Source organism: Mytilus edulis, unplaced genomic scaffold, assembly GCF_963676685.1.
Source record: "Mytilus edulis unplaced genomic scaffold, xbMytEdul2.2 SCAFFOLD_1973, whole genome shotgun sequence".
Classification (NCBI taxonomy): Eukaryota; Metazoa; Mollusca; class Bivalvia; order Mytilida; family Mytilidae; genus Mytilus; species Mytilus edulis.
The window spans coordinates 1-19175 of NW_027268742.1; the positions used below are offsets into that span (position 1 = coordinate 1).

Sequence of the window (19175 nt, forward strand, 5' to 3'; positions counted from 1 at the left end):
AGCTGATCAGAATCCTTTCAGAAAAATAGTGAATCATATATGCCCTGGTAAAAAAAAAAGAGGCGATTTCAAATGACGACAAATGGCGGATACCATATTATCACAGACGACCTTTACGAGACCTAATTTAAAAAAAAGAAATATATGTAGCCACATGCATGTGGAAGGAGTGGAATTCTTAAGTGTATCTAACTTGACTTGCATGTATTTCACGTAAAAATATTTCACCATGCAGATGGGTATTGAAAAATAAATAAATTTATGAATGATTTATTTTCTGTTTTCTTCATTCATTGATAGCTAGATATGTTGAATATTACATCCAAGTAAATTAGTTAAAAAAAAATCATACAACAATTATGTTTGGTAGGAATGCAAAATTATAAGTAAAAAAAATGTCTACAACACCCGGTATTCCCAGGCGGTCACCCATCCAAGTACTAACCGGGCTCGACGTTGCTTAACTTCGGTGATCGGACGAGAACCGGTGTTTTCAACGTGATATGGTCGTAGACACAGAAGTGTTAAATTTTTTGATATATAAGGTTAGGTAGTAGCATTTTTGAACAAAATTTATATAAAATAGATTTTTTTCAGAAGCAAAACTTTACAATAATAATATGTTTGGTAGAAATTCAAAATTATAGGTACAAAAAATGTCTACAACACCCGGTATTCCCAGGCGGTCACCCATCCAAGTACTAACCGGGCTCGACGTTGCTTAACTTCGGTGATCGGACGAGAACCGGTGTTTTCAACGTGATATGGTCGTAGACACAGAAGTGTTAAAATTTTTGATATATAAAGTTAGGAAGTAAAGCAATTTTGAACAGATCTAGAATTTGTATAAAAAAAAGATTTTTTTCAGGTTTAAGATAGAAGCAAAACTAAATACTTACTGCACGATCCAGAGTGGAAGATAGTAAAACTTAGCAAGTACACATGGACTTTATAGTAAAAAAAAATTGCAGAGAAGAAAGAGAGATTTAGAATATGGGACAAGCTGTATTTTATTTGTGACTAATACCATGCAACAATTTCAGACTCTTTTTGAAAAAATTTGGTAGCCCTTAAAAGGGCTGTTTAAGCTTTAAAAGCATCATGATGCTTCCTTCATTTACTTCTTCTTTGGTGTCTTTGCCTTCTTTGGTTTAGCTGCAGCCTTTGTCTTCTTGGGAGATTTTGTGGCTTTCTTTGCAGATTTGGCAGCAGGTTTTGCAGCAGGTTTCTTTGCAGCTGGTTTCTTTGCTTTTGGTTTAGCTGCTTTCTTTTCACCTGCTGGTTTCTTTGCTGCAGGTTTCTTTGCGGCAGTCTTTTTGGTAGGTGTCTTTGCCTTCTTTGGCTTGGCGGCTTTAGGTTTAACTACTTTCTTTGCTGGTTTCTTAGCTGGTTTAGCCACTTCCCCAATCTTAAAGCTTCCAGAAGCGCCGGTACCCTTCGACTGTTTCAAGCTATTGCTCTTCACTCCTGATTTCAGAGCTAACTTCAAGTGAGTGTTGACTGTTTTTGCATCGCTACCAACGCTGAAGTTTGCTAAGATATACTTAAGGATGGCTTGACGGCTGGAGCCTCCACGCTCTTTCAAAGCAGATATAGCCTTTCCGACCATCTCGCTGTATTTTGGATGAGTAGCTACTTTCTTTGGTTTAGCTGCAGCTTTCTTCTTGGTGACTTAGCTGGGGTCTTTACTACTGGTGCTGGTGCGTCTGACATTTTGCGGCTTTGGTTGTTGAACGATGTGTGCGAATGAACGACAGATTACAATGATATGCAATTCGCACTGACACAGAGTGTAATTATCTATCTAACGCGGACCTCGACGAGAGCACCCTTAAACTTTCATGACAATCTAATTCAAACAGATCGACAAGAAAATCTGTGTGCTTGTTCGACAAGTTTTAATCATTTGTTTCAAATAAATTGTACTTTTTGATATATAAATCATACACGAAAATCTTCAGCAGGAATTTTTCTTTCAGAATATGTCATAAGAATTAAACAAAATACCACGAGTGAAGAAATATTTACGATTAATGTACAACTTGTCAATTTCTCTCGTGCGATTCTTCCTCAGAAAACGTGTTGTATTATTTCACAAAAACTAGATTGTGCCGTAAAACTGATATACATTTGTAGTAAAATCATTTCTTTATATGTTTTTGCTTTCAGATATACGTAGAAATAAAGAGACTTCCCAGAAATTTAGATTTTGCCTTCGATATGAAAGCACACAAAGATGGCAAACTTCGAAACCGGGACTTCCTTGACCGAGATGAAAGACGTTTCAAATATTCGAATTTTTTACTAGAACTTTACAAGATATAATTAGTATTTATTGTTTATTATTTGTTTTTGCTATAATGATTTTTTTTTAGCTGATCAGAATCCTTTCAGAAAAATAGTGAATCATATATGCCCTGGTAAAAAAAAAAGAGGCGATTTCAAATGACGACAAATGGCGGATACCATATTATCACAGACGACCTTTACGAGACCTAATTTAAAAAAAAGAAATATATGTAGCCACATGCATGTGGAAGGAGTGGAATTCTTAAGTGTATCTAACTTGACTTGCATGTATTTCACGTAAAAATATTTCACCATGCAGATGGGTATTGAAAAATAAATAAATTTATGAATGATTTATTTTCTGTTTTCTTCATTCATTGATAGCTAGATATGTTGAATATTACATCCAAGTAAATTAGTTAAAAAAAAATCATACAACAATTATGTTTGGTAGGAATGCAAAATTATAAGTAAAAAAAAATGTCTACAACACCCGGTATTCCCAGGCGGTCACCCATCCAAGTACTAACCGGGCTCGACGTTGCTTAACTTCGGTGATCGGACGAGAACCGGTGTTTTCAACGTGATATGGTCGTAGACACAGAAGTGTTAAATTTTTTGATATATAAGGTTAGGTAGTAGCATTTTTGAACAAAATTTATATAAAATAGATTTTTTTCAGAAGCAAAACTTTACAATAATAATATGTTTGGTAGAAATTCAAAATTATAGGTACAAAAAATGTCTACAACACCCGGTATTCCCAGGCGGTCACCCATCCAAGTACTAACCGGGCTCGACGTTGCTTAACTTCGGTGATCGGACGAGAACCGGTGTTTTCAACGTGATATGGTCGTAGACACAGAAGTGTTAAAATTTTTGATATATAAAGTTAGGAAGTAAAGCAATTTTGAACAGATCTAGAATTTGTATAAAAAAAAGATTTTTTTCAGGTTTAAGATAGAAGCAAAACTAAATACTTACTGCACGATCCAGAGTGGAAGATAGTAAAACTTAGCAAGTACACATGGACTTTATAGTAAAAAAAAATTGCAGAGAAGAAAGAGAGATTTAGAATATGGGACAAGCTGTATTTTATTTGTGACTAATACCATGCAACAATTTCAGACTCTTTTTGAAAAAATTTGGTAGCCCTTAAAAGGGCTGTTTAAGCTTTAAAAGCATCATGATGCTTCCTTCATTTACTTCTTCTTTGGTGTCTTTGCCTTCTTTGGTTTAGCTGCAGCCTTTGTCTTCTTGGGAGATTTTGTGGCTTTCTTTGCAGATTTGGCAGCAGGTTTTGCAGCAGGTTTCTTTGCAGCTGGTTTCTTTGCTTTTGGTTTAGCTGCTTTCTTTTCACCTGCTGGTTTCTTTGCTGCAGGTTTCTTTGCGGCAGTCTTTTTGGTAGGTGTCTTTGCCTTCTTTGGCTTGGCGGCTTTAGGTTTAACTACTTTCTTTGCTGGTTTCTTAGCTGGTTTAGCCACTTCCCCAATCTTAAAGCTTCCAGAAGCGCCGGTACCCTTCGACTGTTTCAAGCTATTGCTCTTCACTCCTGATTTCAGAGCTAACTTCAAGTGAGTGTTGACTGTTTTTGCATCGCTACCAACGCTGAAGTTTGCTAAGATATACTTAAGGATGGCTTGACGGCTGGAGCCTCCACGCTCTTTCAAAGCAGATATAGCCTTTCCGACCATCTCGCTGTATTTTGGATGAGTAGCTACTTTCTTTGGTTTAGCTGCAGCTTTCTTCTTTGGTGACTTAGCTGGGGTCTTTACTACTGGTGCTGGTGCGTCTGACATTTTGCGGCTTTGGTTGTTGAACGATGTGTGCGAATGAACGACAGATTACAATGATATGCAATTCGCACTGACACAGAGTGTAATTATCTATCTAACGCGGACCTCGACGAGAGCACCCTTAAACTTTCATGACAATCTAATTCAAACAGATCGACAAGAAAATCTGTGTGCTTGTTCGACAAGTTTTAATCATTTGTTTCAAATAAATTGTACTTTTTGATATATAAATCATACACGAAAATCTTCAGCAGGAATTTTTCTTTCAGAATATGTCATAAGAATTAAACAAAATACCACGAGTGAAGAAATATTTACGATTAATGTACAACTTGTCAATTTCTCTCGTGCGATTCTTCCTCAGAAAACGTGTTGTATTATTTCACAAAAACTAGATTGTGCCGTAAAACTGATATACATTTGTAGTAAAATCATTTCTTTATATGTTTTTGCTTTCAGATATACGTAGAAATAAAGAGACTTCCCAGAAATTTAGATTTTGCCTTCGATATGAAAGCACACAAAGATGGCAAACTTCGAAACCGGGACTTCCTTGACCGAGATGAAAGACGTTTCAAATATTCGAATTTTTTACTAGAACTTTACAAGATATAATTAGTATTTATTGTTTATTATTTGTTTTTGCTATAATGATTTTTTTTTAGCTGATCAGAATCCTTTCAGAAAAATAGTGAATCATATATGCCCTGGTAAAAAAAAAAGAGGCGATTTCAAATGACGACAAATGGCGGATACCATATTATCACAGACGACCTTTACGAGACCTAATTTAAAAAAAAGAAATATATGTAGCCACATGCATGTGGAAGGAGTGGAATTCTTAAGTGTATCTAACTTGACTTGCATGTATTTCACGTAAAAATATTTCACCATGCAGATGGGTATTGAAAAATAAATAAATTTATGAATGATTTATTTTCTGTTTTCTTCATTCATTGATAGCTAGATATGTTGAATATTACATCCAAGTAAATTAGTTAAAAAAAAATCATACAACAATTATGTTTGGTAGGAATGCAAAATTATAAGTAAAAAAAAATGTCTACAACACCCGGTATTCCCAGGCGGTCACCCATCCAAGTACTAACCGGGCTCGACGTTGCTTAACTTCGGTGATCGGACGAGAACCGGTGTTTTCAACGTGATATGGTCGTAGACACAGAAGTGTTAAATTTTTTGATATATAAGGTTAGGTAGTAGCATTTTTGAACAAAATTTATATAAAATAGATTTTTTTCAGAAGCAAAACTTTACAATAATAATATGTTTGGTAGAAATTCAAAATTATAGGTACAAAAAATGTCTACAACACCCGGTATTCCCAGGCGGTCACCCATCCAAGTACTAACCGGGCTCGACGTTGCTTAACTTCGGTGATCGGACGAGAACCGGTGTTTTCAACGTGATATGGTCGTAGACACAGAAGTGTTAAAATTTTTGATATATAAAGTTAGGAAGTAAAGCAATTTTGAACAGATCTAGAATTTGTATAAAAAAAAGATTTTTTTCAGGTTTAAGATAGAAGCAAAACTAAATACTTACTGCACGATCCAGAGTGGAAGATAGTAAAACTTAGCAAGTACACATGGACTTTATAGTAAAAAAAAATTGCAGAGAAGAAAGAGAGATTTAGAATATGGGACAAGCTGTATTTTATTTGTGACTAATACCATGCAACAATTTCAGACTCTTTTGAAAAAATTTGGTAGCCCTTAAAAGGGCTGTTTAAGCTTTAAAAGCATCATGATGCTTCCTTCATTTACTTCTTCTTTGGTGTCTTTGCCTTCTTTGGTTTAGCTGCAGCCTTTGTCTTCTTGGGAGATTTTGTGGCTTTCTTTGCAGATTTGGCAGCAGGTTTTGCAGCAGGTTTCTTTGCAGCTGGTTTCTTTGCTTTTGGTTTAGCTGCTTTCTTTTCACCTGCTGGTTTCTTTGCTGCAGGTTTCTTTGCGGCAGTCTTTTTGGTAGGTGTCTTTGCCTTCTTTGGCTTGGCGGCTTTAGGTTTAACTACTTTCTTTGCTGGTTTCTTAGCTGGTTTAGCCACTTCCCCAATCTTAAAGCTTCCAGAAGCGCCGGTACCCTTCGACTGTTTCAAGCTATTGCTCTTCACTCCTGATTTCAGAGCTAACTTCAAGTGAGTGTTGACTGTTTTTGCATCGCTACCAACGCTGAAGTTTGCTAAGATATACTTAAGGATGGCTTGACGGCTGGAGCCTCCACGCTCTTTCAAAGCAGATATAGCCTTTCCGACCATCTCGCTGTATTTTGGATGAGTAGCTACTTTCTTTGGTTTAGCTGCAGCTTTCTTCTTTGGTGACTTAGCTGGGGTCTTTACTACTGGTGCTGGTGCGTCTGACATTTTGCGGCTTTGGTTGTTGAACGATGTGTGCGAATGAACGACAGATTACAATGATATGCAATTCGCACTGACACAGAGTGTAATTATCTATCTAACGCGGACCTCGACGAGAGCACCCTTAAACTTTCATGACAATCTAATTCAAACAGATCGACAAGAAAATCTGTGTGCTTGTTCGACAAGTTTTAATCATTTGTTTCAAATAAATTGTACTTTTTGATATATAAATCATACACGAAAATCTTCAGCAGGAATTTTTCTTTCAGAATATGTCATAAGAATTAAACAAAATACCACGAGTGAAGAAATATTTACGATTAATGTACAACTTGTCAATTTCTCTCGTGCGATTCTTCCTCAGAAAACGTGTTGTATTATTTCACAAAAACTAGATTGTGCCGTAAAACTGATATACATTTGTAGTAAAATCATTTCTTTATATGTTTTTGCTTTCAGATATACGTAGAAATAAAGAGACTTCCCAGAAATTTAGATTTTGCCTTCGATATGAAAGCACACAAAGATGGCAAACTTCGAAACCGGGACTTCCTTGACCGAGATGAAAGACGTTTCAAATATTCGAATTTTTTACTAGAACTTTACAAGATATAATTAGTATTTATTGTTTATTATTTGTTTTTGCTATAATGATTTTTTTTTAGCTGATCAGAATCCTTTCAGAAAAATAGTGAATCATATATGCCCTGGTAAAAAAAAAAGAGGCGATTTCAAATGACGACAAATGGCGGATACCATATTATCACAGACGACCTTTACGAGACCTAATTTAAAAAAAAGAAATATATGTAGCCACATGCATGTGGAAGGAGTGGAATTCTTAAGTGTATCTAACTTGACTTGCATGTATTTCACGTAAAAATATTTCACCATGCAGATGGGTATTGAAAAATAAATAAATTTATGAATGATTTATTTTCTGTTTTCTTCATTCATTGATAGCTAGATATGTTGAATATTACATCCAAGTAAATTAGTTAAAAAAAAATCATACAACAATTATGTTTGGTAGGAATGCAAAATTATAAGTAAAAAAAAATGTCTACAACACCCGGTATTCCCAGGCGGTCACCCATCCAAGTACTAACCGGGCTCGACGTTGCTTAACTTCGGTGATCGGACGAGAACCGGTGTTTTCAACGTGATATGGTCGTAGACACAGAAGTGTTAAATTTTTTGATATATAAGGTTAGGTAGTAGCATTTTTGAACAAAATTTATATAAAATAGATTTTTTTCAGAAGCAAAACTTTACAATAATAATATGTTTGGTAGAAATTCAAAATTATAGGTACAAAAAATGTCTACAACACCCGGTATTCCCAGGCGGTCACCCATCCAAGTACTAACCGGGCTCGACGTTGCTTAACTTCGGTGATCGGACGAGAACCGGTGTTTTCAACGTGATATGGTCGTAGACACAGAAGTGTTAAAATTTTTGATATATAAAGTTAGGAAGTAAAGCAATTTTGAACAGATCTAGAATTTGTATAAAAAAAAGATTTTTTTCAGGTTTAAGATAGAAGCAAAACTAAATACTTACTGCACGATCCAGAGTGGAAGATAGTAAAACTTAGCAAGTACACATGGACTTTATAGTAAAAAAAAATTGCAGAGAAGAAAGAGAGATTTAGAATATGGGACAAGCTGTATTTTATTTGTGACTAATACCATGCAACAATTTCAGACTCTTTTTGAAAAAATTTGGTAGCCCTTAAAAGGGCTGTTTAAGCTTTAAAAGCATCATGATGCTTCCTTCATTTACTTCTTCTTTGGTGTCTTTGCCTTCTTTGGTTTAGCTGCAGCCTTTGTCTTCTTGGGAGATTTTGTGGCTTTCTTTGCAGATTTGGCAGCAGGTTTTGCAGCAGGTTTCTTTGCAGCTGGTTTCTTTGCTTTTGGTTTAGCTGCTTTCTTTTCACCTGCTGGTTTCTTTGCTGCAGGTTTCTTTGCGGCAGTCTTTTTGGTAGGTGTCTTTGCCTTCTTTGGCTTGGCGGCTTTAGGTTTAACTACTTTCTTTGCTGGTTTCTTAGCTGGTTTAGCCACTTCCCCAATCTTAAAGCTTCCAGAAGCGCCGGTACCCTTCGACTGTTTCAAGCTATTGCTCTTCACTCCTGATTTCAGAGCTAACTTCAAGTGAGTGTTGACTGTTTTTGCATCGCTACCAACGCTGAAGTTTGCTAAGATATACTTAAGGATGGCTTGACGGCTGGAGCCTCCACGCTCTTTCAAAGCAGATATAGCCTTTCCGACCATCTCGCTGTATTTTGGATGAGTAGCTACTTTCTTTGGTTTAGCTGCAGCTTTCTTCTTTGGTGACTTAGCTGGGGTCTTTACTACTGGTGCTGGTGCGTCTGACATTTTGCGGCTTTGGTTGTTGAACGATGTGTGCGAATGAACGACAGATTACAATGATATGCAATTCGCACTGACACAGAGTGTAATTATCTATCTAACGCGGACCTCGACGAGAGCACCCTTAAACTTTCATGACAATCTAATTCAAACAGATCGACAAGAAAATCTGTGTGCTTGTTCGACAAGTTTTAATCATTTGTTTCAAATAAATTGTACTTTTTGATATATAAATCATACACGAAAATCTTCAGCAGGAATTTTTCTTTCAGAATATGTCATAAGAATTAAACAAAATACCACGAGTGAAGAAATATTTACGATTAATGTACAACTTGTCAATTTCTCTCGTGCGATTCTTCCTCAGAAAACGTGTTGTATTATTTCACAAAAACTAGATTGTGCCGTAAAACTGATATACATTTGTAGTAAAATCATTTCTTTATATGTTTTTGCTTTCAGATATACGTAGAAATAAAGAGACTTCCCAGAAATTTAGATTTTGCCTTCGATATGAAAGCACACAAAGATGGCAAACTTCGAAACCGGGACTTCCTTGACCGAGATGAAAGACGTTTCAAATATTCGAATTTTTTACTAGAACTTTACAAGATATAATTAGTATTTATTGTTTATTATTTGTTTTTGCTATAATGATTTTTTTTTAGCTGATCAGAATCCTTTCAGAAAAATAGTGAATCATATATGCCCTGGTAAAAAAAAAGAGGCGATTTCAAATGACGACAAATGGCGGATACCATATTATCACAGACGACCTTTACGAGACCTAATTTAAAAAAAAGAAATATATGTAGCCACATGCATGTGGAAGGAGTGGAATTCTTAAGTGTATCTAACTTGACTTGCATGTATTTCACGTAAAAATATTTCACCATGCAGATGGGTATTGAAAAATAAATAAATTTATGAATGATTTATTTTCTGTTTTCTTCATTCATTGATAGCTAGATATGTTGAATATTACATCCAAGTAAATTAGTTAAAAAAAAATCATACAACAATTATGTTTGGTAGGAATGCAAAATTATAAGTAAAAAAAAATGTCTACAACACCCGGTATTCCCAGGCGGTCACCCATCCAAGTACTAACCGGGCTCGACGTTGCTTAACTTCGGTGATCGGACGAGAACCGGTGTTTTCAACGTGATATGGTCGTAGACACAGAAGTGTTAAATTTTTTGATATATAAGGTTAGGTAGTAGCATTTTTGAACAAAATTTATATAAAATAGATTTTTTTCAGAAGCAAAACTTTACAATAATAATATGTTTGGTAGAAATTCAAAATTATAGGTACAAAAAATGTCTACAACACCCGGTATTCCCAGGCGGTCACCCATCCAAGTACTAACCGGGCTCGACGTTGCTTAACTTCGGTGATCGGACGAGAACCGGTGTTTTCAACGTGATATGGTCGTAGACACAGAAGTGTTAAAATTTTTGATATATAAAGTTAGGAAGTAAAGCAATTTTGAACAGATCTAGAATTTGTATAAAAAAAAGATTTTTTTCAGGTTTAAGATAGAAGCAAAACTAAATACTTACTGCACGATCCAGAGTGGAAGATAGTAAAACTTAGCAAGTACACATGGACTTTATAGTAAAAAAAAATTGCAGAGAAGAAAGAGAGATTTAGAATATGGGACAAGCTGTATTTTATTTGTGACTAATACCATGCAACAATTTCAGACTCTTTTTGAAAAAATTTGGTAGCCCTTAAAAGGGCTGTTTAAGCTTTAAAAGCATCATGATGCTTCCTTCATTTACTTCTTCTTTGGTGTCTTTGCCTTCTTTGGTTTAGCTGCAGCCTTTGTCTTCTTGGGAGATTTTGTGGCTTTCTTTGCAGATTTGGCAGCAGGTTTTGCAGCAGGTTTCTTTGCAGCTGGTTTCTTTGCTTTTGGTTTAGCTGCTTTCTTTTCACCTGCTGGTTTCTTTGCTGCAGGTTTCTTTGCGGCAGTCTTTTTGGTAGGTGTCTTTGCCTTCTTTGGCTTGGCGGCTTTAGGTTTAACTACTTTCTTTGCTGGTTTCTTAGCTGGTTTAGCCACTTCCCCAATCTTAAAGCTTCCAGAAGCGCCGGTACCCTTCGACTGTTTCAAGCTATTGCTCTTCACTCCTGATTTCAGAGCTAACTTCAAGTGAGTGTTGACTGTTTTTGCATCGCTACCAACGCTGAAGTTTGCTAAGATATACTTAAGGATGGCTTGACGGCTGGAGCCTCCACGCTCTTTCAAAGCAGATATAGCCTTTCCGACCATCTCGCTGTATTTTGGATGAGTAGCTACTTTCTTTGGTTTAGCTGCAGCTTTCTTCTTTGGTGACTTAGCTGGGGTCTTTACTACTGGTGCTGGTGCGTCTGACATTTTGCGGCTTTGGTTGTTGAACGATGTGTGCGAATGAACGACAGATTACAATGATATGCAATTCGCACTGACACAGAGTGTAATTATCTATCTAACGCGGACCTCGACGAGAGCACCCTTAAACTTTCATGACAATCTAATTCAAACAGATCGACAAGAAAATCTGTGTGCTTGTTCGACAAGTTTTAATCATTTGTTTCAAATAAATTGTACTTTTTGATATATAAATCATACACGAAAATCTTCAGCAGGAATTTTTCTTTCAGAATATGTCATAAGAATTAAACAAAATACCACGAGTGAAGAAATATTTACGATTAATGTACAACTTGTCAATTTCTCTCGTGCGATTCTTCCTCAGAAAACGTGTTGTATTATTTCACAAAAACTAGATTGTGCCGTAAAACTGATATACATTTGTAGTAAAATCATTTCTTTATATGTTTTTGCTTTCAGATATACGTAGAAATAAAGAGACTTCCCAGAAATTTAGATTTTGCCTTCGATATGAAAGCACACAAAGATGGCAAACTTCGAAACCGGGACTTCCTTGACCGAGATGAAAGACGTTTCAAATATTCGAATTTTTTACTAGAACTTTACAAGATATAATTAGTATTTATTGTTTATTATTTGTTTTTGCTATAATGATTTTTTTTTAGCTGATCAGAATCCTTTCAGAAAAATAGTGAATCATATATGCCCTGGTAAAAAAAAAGAGGCGATTTCAAATGACGACAAATGGCGGATACCATATTATCACAGACGACCTTTACGAGACCTAATTTAAAAAAAAGAAATATATGTAGCCACATGCATGTGGAAGGAGTGGAATTCTTAAGTGTATCTAACTTGACTTGCATGTATTTCACGTAAAAATATTTCACCATGCAGATGGGTATTGAAAAATAAATAAATTTATGAATGATTTATTTTCTGTTTTCTTCATTCATTGATAGCTAGATATGTTGAATATTACATCCAAGTAAATTAGTTAAAAAAAAATCATACAACAATTATGTTTGGTAGGAATGCAAAATTATAAGTAAAAAAAAATGTCTACAACACCCGGTATTCCCAGGCGGTCACCCATCCAAGTACTAACCGGGCTCGACGTTGCTTAACTTCGGTGATCGGACGAGAACCGGTGTTTTCAACGTGATATGGTCGTAGACACAGAAGTGTTAAATTTTTTGATATATAAGGTTAGGTAGTAGCATTTTTGAACAAAATTTATATAAAATAGATTTTTTCAGAAGCAAAACTTTACAATAATAATATGTTTGGTAGAAATTCAAATTATAGGTACAAAAAATGTCTACAACACCCGGTATTCCCAGGCGGTCACCCATCCAAGTACTAACCGGGCTCGACGTTGCTTAACTTCGGTGATCGGACGAGAACCGGTGTTTTCAACGTGATATGGTCGTAGACACAGAAGTGTTAAAATTTTTGATATATAAAGTTAGGAAGTAAAGCAATTTTGAACAGATCTAGAATTTGTATAAAAAAAAGATTTTTTTCAGGTTTAAGATAGAAGCAAAACTAAATACTTACTGCACGATCCAGAGTGGAAGATAGTAAAACTTAGCAAGTACACATGGACTTTATAGTAAAAAAAAATTGCAGAGAAGAAAGAGAGATTTAGAATATGGGACAAGCTGTATTTTATTTGTGACTAATACCATGCAACAATTTCAGACTCTTTTTGAAAAAATTTGGTAGCCCTTAAAAGGGCTGTTTAAGCTTTAAAAGCATCATGATGCTTCCTTCATTTACTTCTTCTTTGGTGTCTTTGCCTTCTTTGGTTTAGCTGCAGCCTTTGTCTTCTTGGGAGATTTTGTGGCTTTCTTTGCAGATTTGGCAGCAGGTTTTGCAGCAGGTTTCTTTGCAGCTGGTTTCTTTGCTTTTGGTTTAGCTGCTTTCTTTTCACCTGCTGGTTTCTTTGCTGCAGGTTTCTTTGCGGCAGTCTTTTTGGTAGGTGTCTTTGCCTTCTTTGGCTTGGCGGCTTTAGGTTTAACTACTTTCTTTGCTGGTTTCTTAGCTGGTTTAGCCACTTCCCCAATCTTAAAGCTTCCAGAAGCGCCGGTACCCTTCGACTGTTTCAAGCTATTGCTCTTCACTCCTGATTTCAGAGCTAACTTCAAGTGAGTGTTGACTGTTTTTGCATCGCTACCAACGCTGAAGTTTGCTAAGATATACTTAAGGATGGCTTGACGGCTGGAGCCTCCACGCTCTTTCAAAGCAGATATAGCCTTTCCGACCATCTCGCTGTATTTTGGATGAGTAGCTACTTTCTTTGGTTTAGCTGCAGCTTTCTTCTTTGGTGACTTAGCTGGGGTCTTTACTACTGGTGCTGGTGCGTCTGACATTTTGCGGCTTTGGTTGTTGAACGATGTGTGCGAATGAACGACAGATTACAATGATATGCAATTCGCACTGACACAGAGTGTAATTATCTATCTAACGCGGACCTCGACGAGAGCACCCTTAAACTTTCATGACAATCTAATTCAAACAGATCGACAAGAAAATCTGTGTGCTTGTTCGACAAGTTTTAATCATTTGTTTCAAATAAATTGTACTTTTTGATATATAAATCATACACGAAAATCTTCAGCAGGAATTTTTCTTTCAGAATATGTCATAAGAATTAAACAAAATACCACGAGTGAAGAAATATTTACGATTAATGTACAACTTGTCAATTTCTCTCGTGCGATTCTTCCTCAGAAAACGTGTTGTATTATTTCACAAAAACTAGATTGTGCCGTAAAACTGATATACATTTGTAGTAAAATCATTTCTTTATATGTTTTTGCTTTCAGATATACGTAGAAATAAAGAGACTTCCCAGAAATTTAGATTTTGCCTTCGATATGAAAGCACACAAAGATGGCAAACTTCGAAACCGGGACTTCCTTGACCGAGATGAAAGACGTTTCAAATATTCGAATTTTTTACTAGAACTTTACAAGATATAATTAGTATTTATTGTTTATTATTTGTTTTTGCTATAATGATTTTTTTTTAGCTGATCAGAATCCTTTCAGAAAAATAGTGAATCATATATGCCCTGGTAAAAAAAAAAGAGGCGATTTCAAATGACGACAAATGGCGGATACCATATTATCACAGACGACCTTTACGAGACCTAATTAAAAAAAAGAAATATATGTAGCCACATGCATGTGGAAGGAGTGGAATTCTTAAGTGTATCTAACTTGACTTGCATGTATTTCACGTAAAAATATTTCACCATGCAGATGGGTATTGAAAAATAAATAAATTTATGAATGATTTATTTTCTGTTTTCTTCATTCATTGATAGCTAGATATGTTGAATATTACATCCAAGTAAATTAGTTAAAAAAAAATCATACAACAATTATGTTTGGTAGGAATGCAAAATTATAAGTAAAAAAAAATGTCTACAACACCCGGTATTCCCAGGCGGTCACCCATCCAAGTACTAACCGGGCTCGACGTTGCTTAACTTCGGTGATCGGACGAGAACCGGTGTTTTCAACGTGATATGGTCGTAGACACAGAAGTGTTAAATTTTTTGATATATAAGGTTAGGTAGTAGCATTTTTGAACAAAATTTATATAAAATAGATTTTTTTCAGAAGCAAAACTTTACAATAATAATATGTTTGGTAGAAATTCAAAATTATAGGTACAAAAAATGTCTACAACACCCGGTATTCCCAGGCGGTCACCCATCCAAGTACTAACCGGGCTCGACGTTGCTTAACTTCGGTGATCGGACGAGAACCGGTGTTTTCAACGTGATATGGTCGTAGACACAGAAGTGTTAAAATTTTTGATATATAAAGTTAGGAAGTAAAGCAATTTTGAACAGATCTAGAATTTGTATAAAAAAAAGATTTTTTCAGGTTTAAGATAGAAGCAAAACTAAATACTTACTGCACGATCCAGAGTGGAAGATAGTAAAACTTAGCAAGTACACATGGACTTTATAGTAAAAAAAAATTGCAGAGAAGAAAGAGAGATTTAGAATATGGGACAAGCTGTATTTTATTTGTGACTAATACCATGCAACAATTTCAGACTCTTTTTGAAAAAATTTGGTAGCCCTTAAAAGGGCTGTTTAAGCTTTAAAAGCATCATGATGCTTCCTTCATTTACTTCTTCTTTGGTGTCTTTGCCTTCTTTGGTTTAGCTGCAGCCTTTGTCTTCTTGGGAGATTTTGTGGCTTTCTTTGCAGATTTGGCAGCAGGTTTTGCAGCAGGTTTCTTTGCAGCTGGTTTCTTTGCTTTTGGTTTAGCTGCTTTCTTTTCACCTGCTGGTTTCTTTGCTGCAGGTTTCTTTGCGGCAGTCTTTTTGGTAGGTGTCTTTGCCTTCTTTGGCTTGGCGGCTTTAGGTTTAACTACTTTCTTTGCTGGTTTCTTAGCTGGTTTAGCCACTTCCCCAATCTTAAAGCTTCCAGAAGCGCCGGTACCCTTCGACTGTTTCAAGCTATTGCTCTTCACTCCTGATTTCAGAGCTAACTTCAAGTGAGTGTTGACTGTTTTTGCATCGCTACCAACGCTGAAGTTTGCTAAGATATACTTAAGGATGGCTTGACGGCTGGAGCCTCCACGCTCTTTCAAAGCAGATATAGCCTTTCCGACCATCTCGCTGTATTTTGGATGAGTAGCTACTTTCTTTGGTTTAGCTGCAGCTTTCTTCTTTGGTGACTTAGCTGGGGTCTTTACTACTGGTGCTGGTGCGTCTGACATTTTGCGGCTTTGGTTGTTGAACGATGTGTGCGAATGAACGACAGATTACAATGATATGCAATTCGCACTGACACAGAGTGTAATTATCTATCTAACGCGGACCTCGACGAGAGCACCCTTAAACTTTCATGACAATCTAATTCAAACAGATCGACAAGAAAATCTGTGTGCTTGTTCGACAAGTTTTAATCATTTGTTTCAAATAATTGTACTTTTTGATATATAAATCATACACGAAAATCTTCAGCAGGAATTTTTCTTTCAGAATATGTCATAAGAATTAAACAAAATACCACGAGTGAAGAAATATTTACGATTAATGTACAACTTGTCAATTTCTCTCGTGCGATTCTTCCTCAGAAAACGTGTTGTATTATTTCACAAAAACTAGATTGTGCCGTAAAACTGATATACATTTGTAGTAAAATCATTTCTTTATATGTTTTTGCTTTCAGATATACGTAGAAATAAAGAGACTTCCCAGAAATTTAGATTTTGCCTTCGATATGAAAGCACACAAAGATGGCAAACTTCGAAACCGGGACTTCCTTGACCGAGATGAAAGACGTTTCAAATATTCGAATTTTTTACTAGAACTTTACAAGATATAATTAGTATTTATTGTTTATTATTTGTTTTTGCTATAATGATTTTTTTTTAGCTGATCAGAATCCTTTCAGAAAAATAGTGAATCATATATGCCCTGGTAAAAAAAAAAGAGGCGATTTCAAATGACGACAAATGGCGGATACCATATTATCACAGACGACCTTTACGAGACCTAATTTAAAAAAAAGAAATATATGTAGCCACATGCATGTGGAAGGAGTGGAATTCTTAAGTGTATCTAACTTGACTTGCATGTATTTCACGTAAAAATATTTCACCATGCAGATGGGTATTGAAAAATAAATAAATTTATGAATGATTTATTTTCTGTTTTCTTCATTCATTGATAGCTAGATATGTTGAATATTACATCCAAGTAAATTAGTTAAAAAAAAATCATACAACAATTATGTTTGGTAGGAATGCAAAATTATAAGTAAAAAAAAATGTCTACAACACCCGGTATTCCCAGGCGGTCACCCATCCAAGTACTAACCGGGCTCGACGTTGCTTAACTTCGGTGATCGGACGAGAACCGGTGTTTTCAACGTGATATGGTCGTAGACACAGAAGTGTTAAATTTTTTGATATATAAGGTTAGGTAGTAGCATTTTTGAACAAAATTTATATAAAATAGATTTTTTTCAGAAGCAAAACTTTACAATAATAATATGTTTGGTAGAAATTCAAAATTATAGGTACAAAAAATGTCTACAACACCCGGTATTCCCAGGCGGTCACCCATCCAAGTACTAACCGGGCTCGACGTTGCTTAACTTCGGTGATCGGACGAGAACCGGTGTTTTCAACGTGATATGGTCGTAGACACAGAAGTGTTAAAATTTTTGATATATAAAGTTAGGAAGTAAAGCAATTTTGAACAGATCTAGAATTTGTATAAAAAAAAGATTTTTTTCAGGTTTAAGATAGAAGCAAAACTAAATACTTACTGCACGATCCAGAGTGGAAGATAGTAAAACTTAGCAAGTACACATGGACTTTATAGTAAAAAAAAATTGCAGAGAAGAAAGAGAGATTTAGAATATGGGACAAGCTGTATTTTATTTGTGACTAATACCATGCAACAATTTCAGACTCTTTTGAAAAAATTTGGTAGCCCTTAAAAGGGCTGTTTAAGCTTTAAAAGCATCATGATGCTTCCTTCATTTACTTCTTCTTTGGTGTCTTTGCCTTCTTTGGTTTAGCTGCAGCCTTTGTCTTCTTGGGAGATTTTGTGGCTTTCTTTGCAGATTTGGCAGCAGGTTTTGCAGCAGGTTTCTTTGCAGCTGGTTTCTTTGCTTTTGGTTTAGCTGCTTTCTTTTCACCTGCTGGTTTCTTTGCTGCAGGTTTCTTTGCGGCAGTCTTTTTGGTAGGTGTCTTTGCCTTCTTTGGCTTGGCGGCTTTAGGTTTAACTACTTTCTTTGCTGGTTTCTTAGCTGGTTTAGCCACTTCCCCAATCTTAAAGCTTCCAGAAGCGCCGGTACCCTTCGACTGTTTCAAGCTATTGCTCTTCACTCCTGATTTCAGAGCTAACTTCAAGTGAGTGTTGACTGTTTTTGCATCGCTACCAACGCTGAAGTTTGCTAAGATATACTTAAGGATGGCTTGACGGCTGGAGCCTCCACGCTCTTTCAAAGCAGATATAGCCTTTCCGACCATCTCGCTGTATTTTGGATGAGTAGCTACTTTCTTTGGTTTAGCTGCAGCTTTCTTCTTTGGTGACTTAGCTGGGGTCTTTACTACTGGTGCTGGTGCGTCTGACATTTTGCGGCTTTGGTTGTTGAACGATGTGTGCGAATGAACGACAGATTACAATGATATGCAATTCGCACTGACACAGAGTGTAATTATCTATCTAACGCGGACCTCGACGAGAGCACCCTTAAACTTTCATGACAATCTAATTCAAACAGATCGACAAGAAAATCTGTGTGCTTGTTCGACAAGTTTTAATCATTTGTTTCAAATAAATTGTACTTTTTGATATATAAATCATACACGAAAATCTTCAGCAGGAATTTTTCTTTCAGAATATGTCATAAGAATTAAACAAAATACCACGAGTGAAGAAATATTTACGATTAATGTACAACTTGTCAATTTCTCTCGTGCGATTCTTCCTCAGAAAACGTGTTGTATTATTTCACAAAAACTAGATTGTGCCGTAAAACTGATATACATTTGTAGTAAAATCATTTCTTTATATGTTTTTGCTTTCAGATATACGTAGAAATAAAGAGACTTCCCAGAAATTTAGATTTTGCCTTCGATATGAAAGCACACAAAGATGGCAAACTTCGAAACCGGGACTTCCTTGACCGAGATGAAAGACGTTTCAAATATTCGAATTTTTTACTAGAACTTTACAAGATATAATTAGTATTTATTGTTTATTATTTGTTTTTGCTATAATGATTTTTTTTTAGCTGATCAGAATCCTTTCAGAAAAATAGTGAATCATATATGCCCTGGTAAAAAAAAAAGAGGCGATTTCAAATGACGACAAATGGCGGATACCATATTATCACAGACGACCTTTACGAGACCTAATTTAAAAAAAGAAATATATGTAGCCACATGCATGTGGAAGGAGTGGAATTCTTAAGTGTA

General features: G+C 35.8%; 16 non-coding genes across 16 annotated transcripts; all 16 read right to left on the bottom strand.

Moving 5' to 3' along the window:
- Positions 1-396: 396 nt before the first annotated feature.
- Positions 397-515, bottom strand: LOC139508517 (5S ribosomal RNA). The gene has a single exon (XR_011661282.1). It is a non-coding gene; the product is annotated as a 5S ribosomal RNA (ribosomal RNA).
- Positions 516-657: 142 nt separating this feature from the next.
- LOC139508529 (5S ribosomal RNA) lies at positions 658-776 on the bottom strand. The gene has a single exon (XR_011661294.1). It is a non-coding gene; the product is annotated as a 5S ribosomal RNA (ribosomal RNA).
- A 1994-nt stretch (positions 777-2770) lies between these two features.
- On the bottom strand, positions 2771-2889 carry LOC139508531 (5S ribosomal RNA). Its single transcript, XR_011661297.1, has one exon. It is a non-coding gene; the product is annotated as a 5S ribosomal RNA (ribosomal RNA).
- Positions 2890-3031: 142 nt separating this feature from the next.
- Positions 3032-3150, bottom strand: LOC139508532 (5S ribosomal RNA). The gene has a single exon (XR_011661298.1). It is a non-coding gene; the product is annotated as a 5S ribosomal RNA (ribosomal RNA).
- Positions 3151-5145: 1995 nt separating this feature from the next.
- LOC139508533 (5S ribosomal RNA) lies at positions 5146-5264 on the bottom strand. Its single transcript, XR_011661299.1, has one exon. It is a non-coding gene; the product is annotated as a 5S ribosomal RNA (ribosomal RNA).
- Positions 5265-5406: 142 nt separating this feature from the next.
- LOC139508518 (5S ribosomal RNA) lies at positions 5407-5525 on the bottom strand. The gene has a single exon (XR_011661283.1). It is a non-coding gene; the product is annotated as a 5S ribosomal RNA (ribosomal RNA).
- A 1994-nt stretch (positions 5526-7519) lies between these two features.
- On the bottom strand, positions 7520-7638 carry LOC139508519 (5S ribosomal RNA). Its single transcript, XR_011661284.1, has one exon. It is a non-coding gene; the product is annotated as a 5S ribosomal RNA (ribosomal RNA).
- Positions 7639-7780: 142 nt separating this feature from the next.
- On the bottom strand, positions 7781-7899 carry LOC139508520 (5S ribosomal RNA). The gene has a single exon (XR_011661286.1). It is a non-coding gene; the product is annotated as a 5S ribosomal RNA (ribosomal RNA).
- Positions 7900-9893: 1994 nt separating this feature from the next.
- Positions 9894-10012, bottom strand: LOC139508521 (5S ribosomal RNA). Its single transcript, XR_011661287.1, has one exon. It is a non-coding gene; the product is annotated as a 5S ribosomal RNA (ribosomal RNA).
- A 142-nt stretch (positions 10013-10154) lies between these two features.
- LOC139508522 (5S ribosomal RNA) lies at positions 10155-10273 on the bottom strand. Its single transcript, XR_011661288.1, has one exon. It is a non-coding gene; the product is annotated as a 5S ribosomal RNA (ribosomal RNA).
- Positions 10274-12267: 1994 nt separating this feature from the next.
- Positions 12268-12386, bottom strand: LOC139508523 (5S ribosomal RNA). Its single transcript, XR_011661289.1, has one exon. It is a non-coding gene; the product is annotated as a 5S ribosomal RNA (ribosomal RNA).
- Positions 12387-12526: 140 nt separating this feature from the next.
- Positions 12527-12645, bottom strand: LOC139508524 (5S ribosomal RNA). The gene has a single exon (XR_011661290.1). It is a non-coding gene; the product is annotated as a 5S ribosomal RNA (ribosomal RNA).
- Positions 12646-14639: 1994 nt separating this feature from the next.
- LOC139508526 (5S ribosomal RNA) lies at positions 14640-14758 on the bottom strand. The gene has a single exon (XR_011661291.1). It is a non-coding gene; the product is annotated as a 5S ribosomal RNA (ribosomal RNA).
- A 142-nt stretch (positions 14759-14900) lies between these two features.
- Positions 14901-15019, bottom strand: LOC139508527 (5S ribosomal RNA). The gene has a single exon (XR_011661292.1). It is a non-coding gene; the product is annotated as a 5S ribosomal RNA (ribosomal RNA).
- A 1993-nt stretch (positions 15020-17012) lies between these two features.
- On the bottom strand, positions 17013-17131 carry LOC139508528 (5S ribosomal RNA). Its single transcript, XR_011661293.1, has one exon. It is a non-coding gene; the product is annotated as a 5S ribosomal RNA (ribosomal RNA).
- A 142-nt stretch (positions 17132-17273) lies between these two features.
- LOC139508530 (5S ribosomal RNA) lies at positions 17274-17392 on the bottom strand. Its single transcript, XR_011661295.1, has one exon. It is a non-coding gene; the product is annotated as a 5S ribosomal RNA (ribosomal RNA).
- Positions 17393-19175: the final 1783 nt, after the last annotated feature.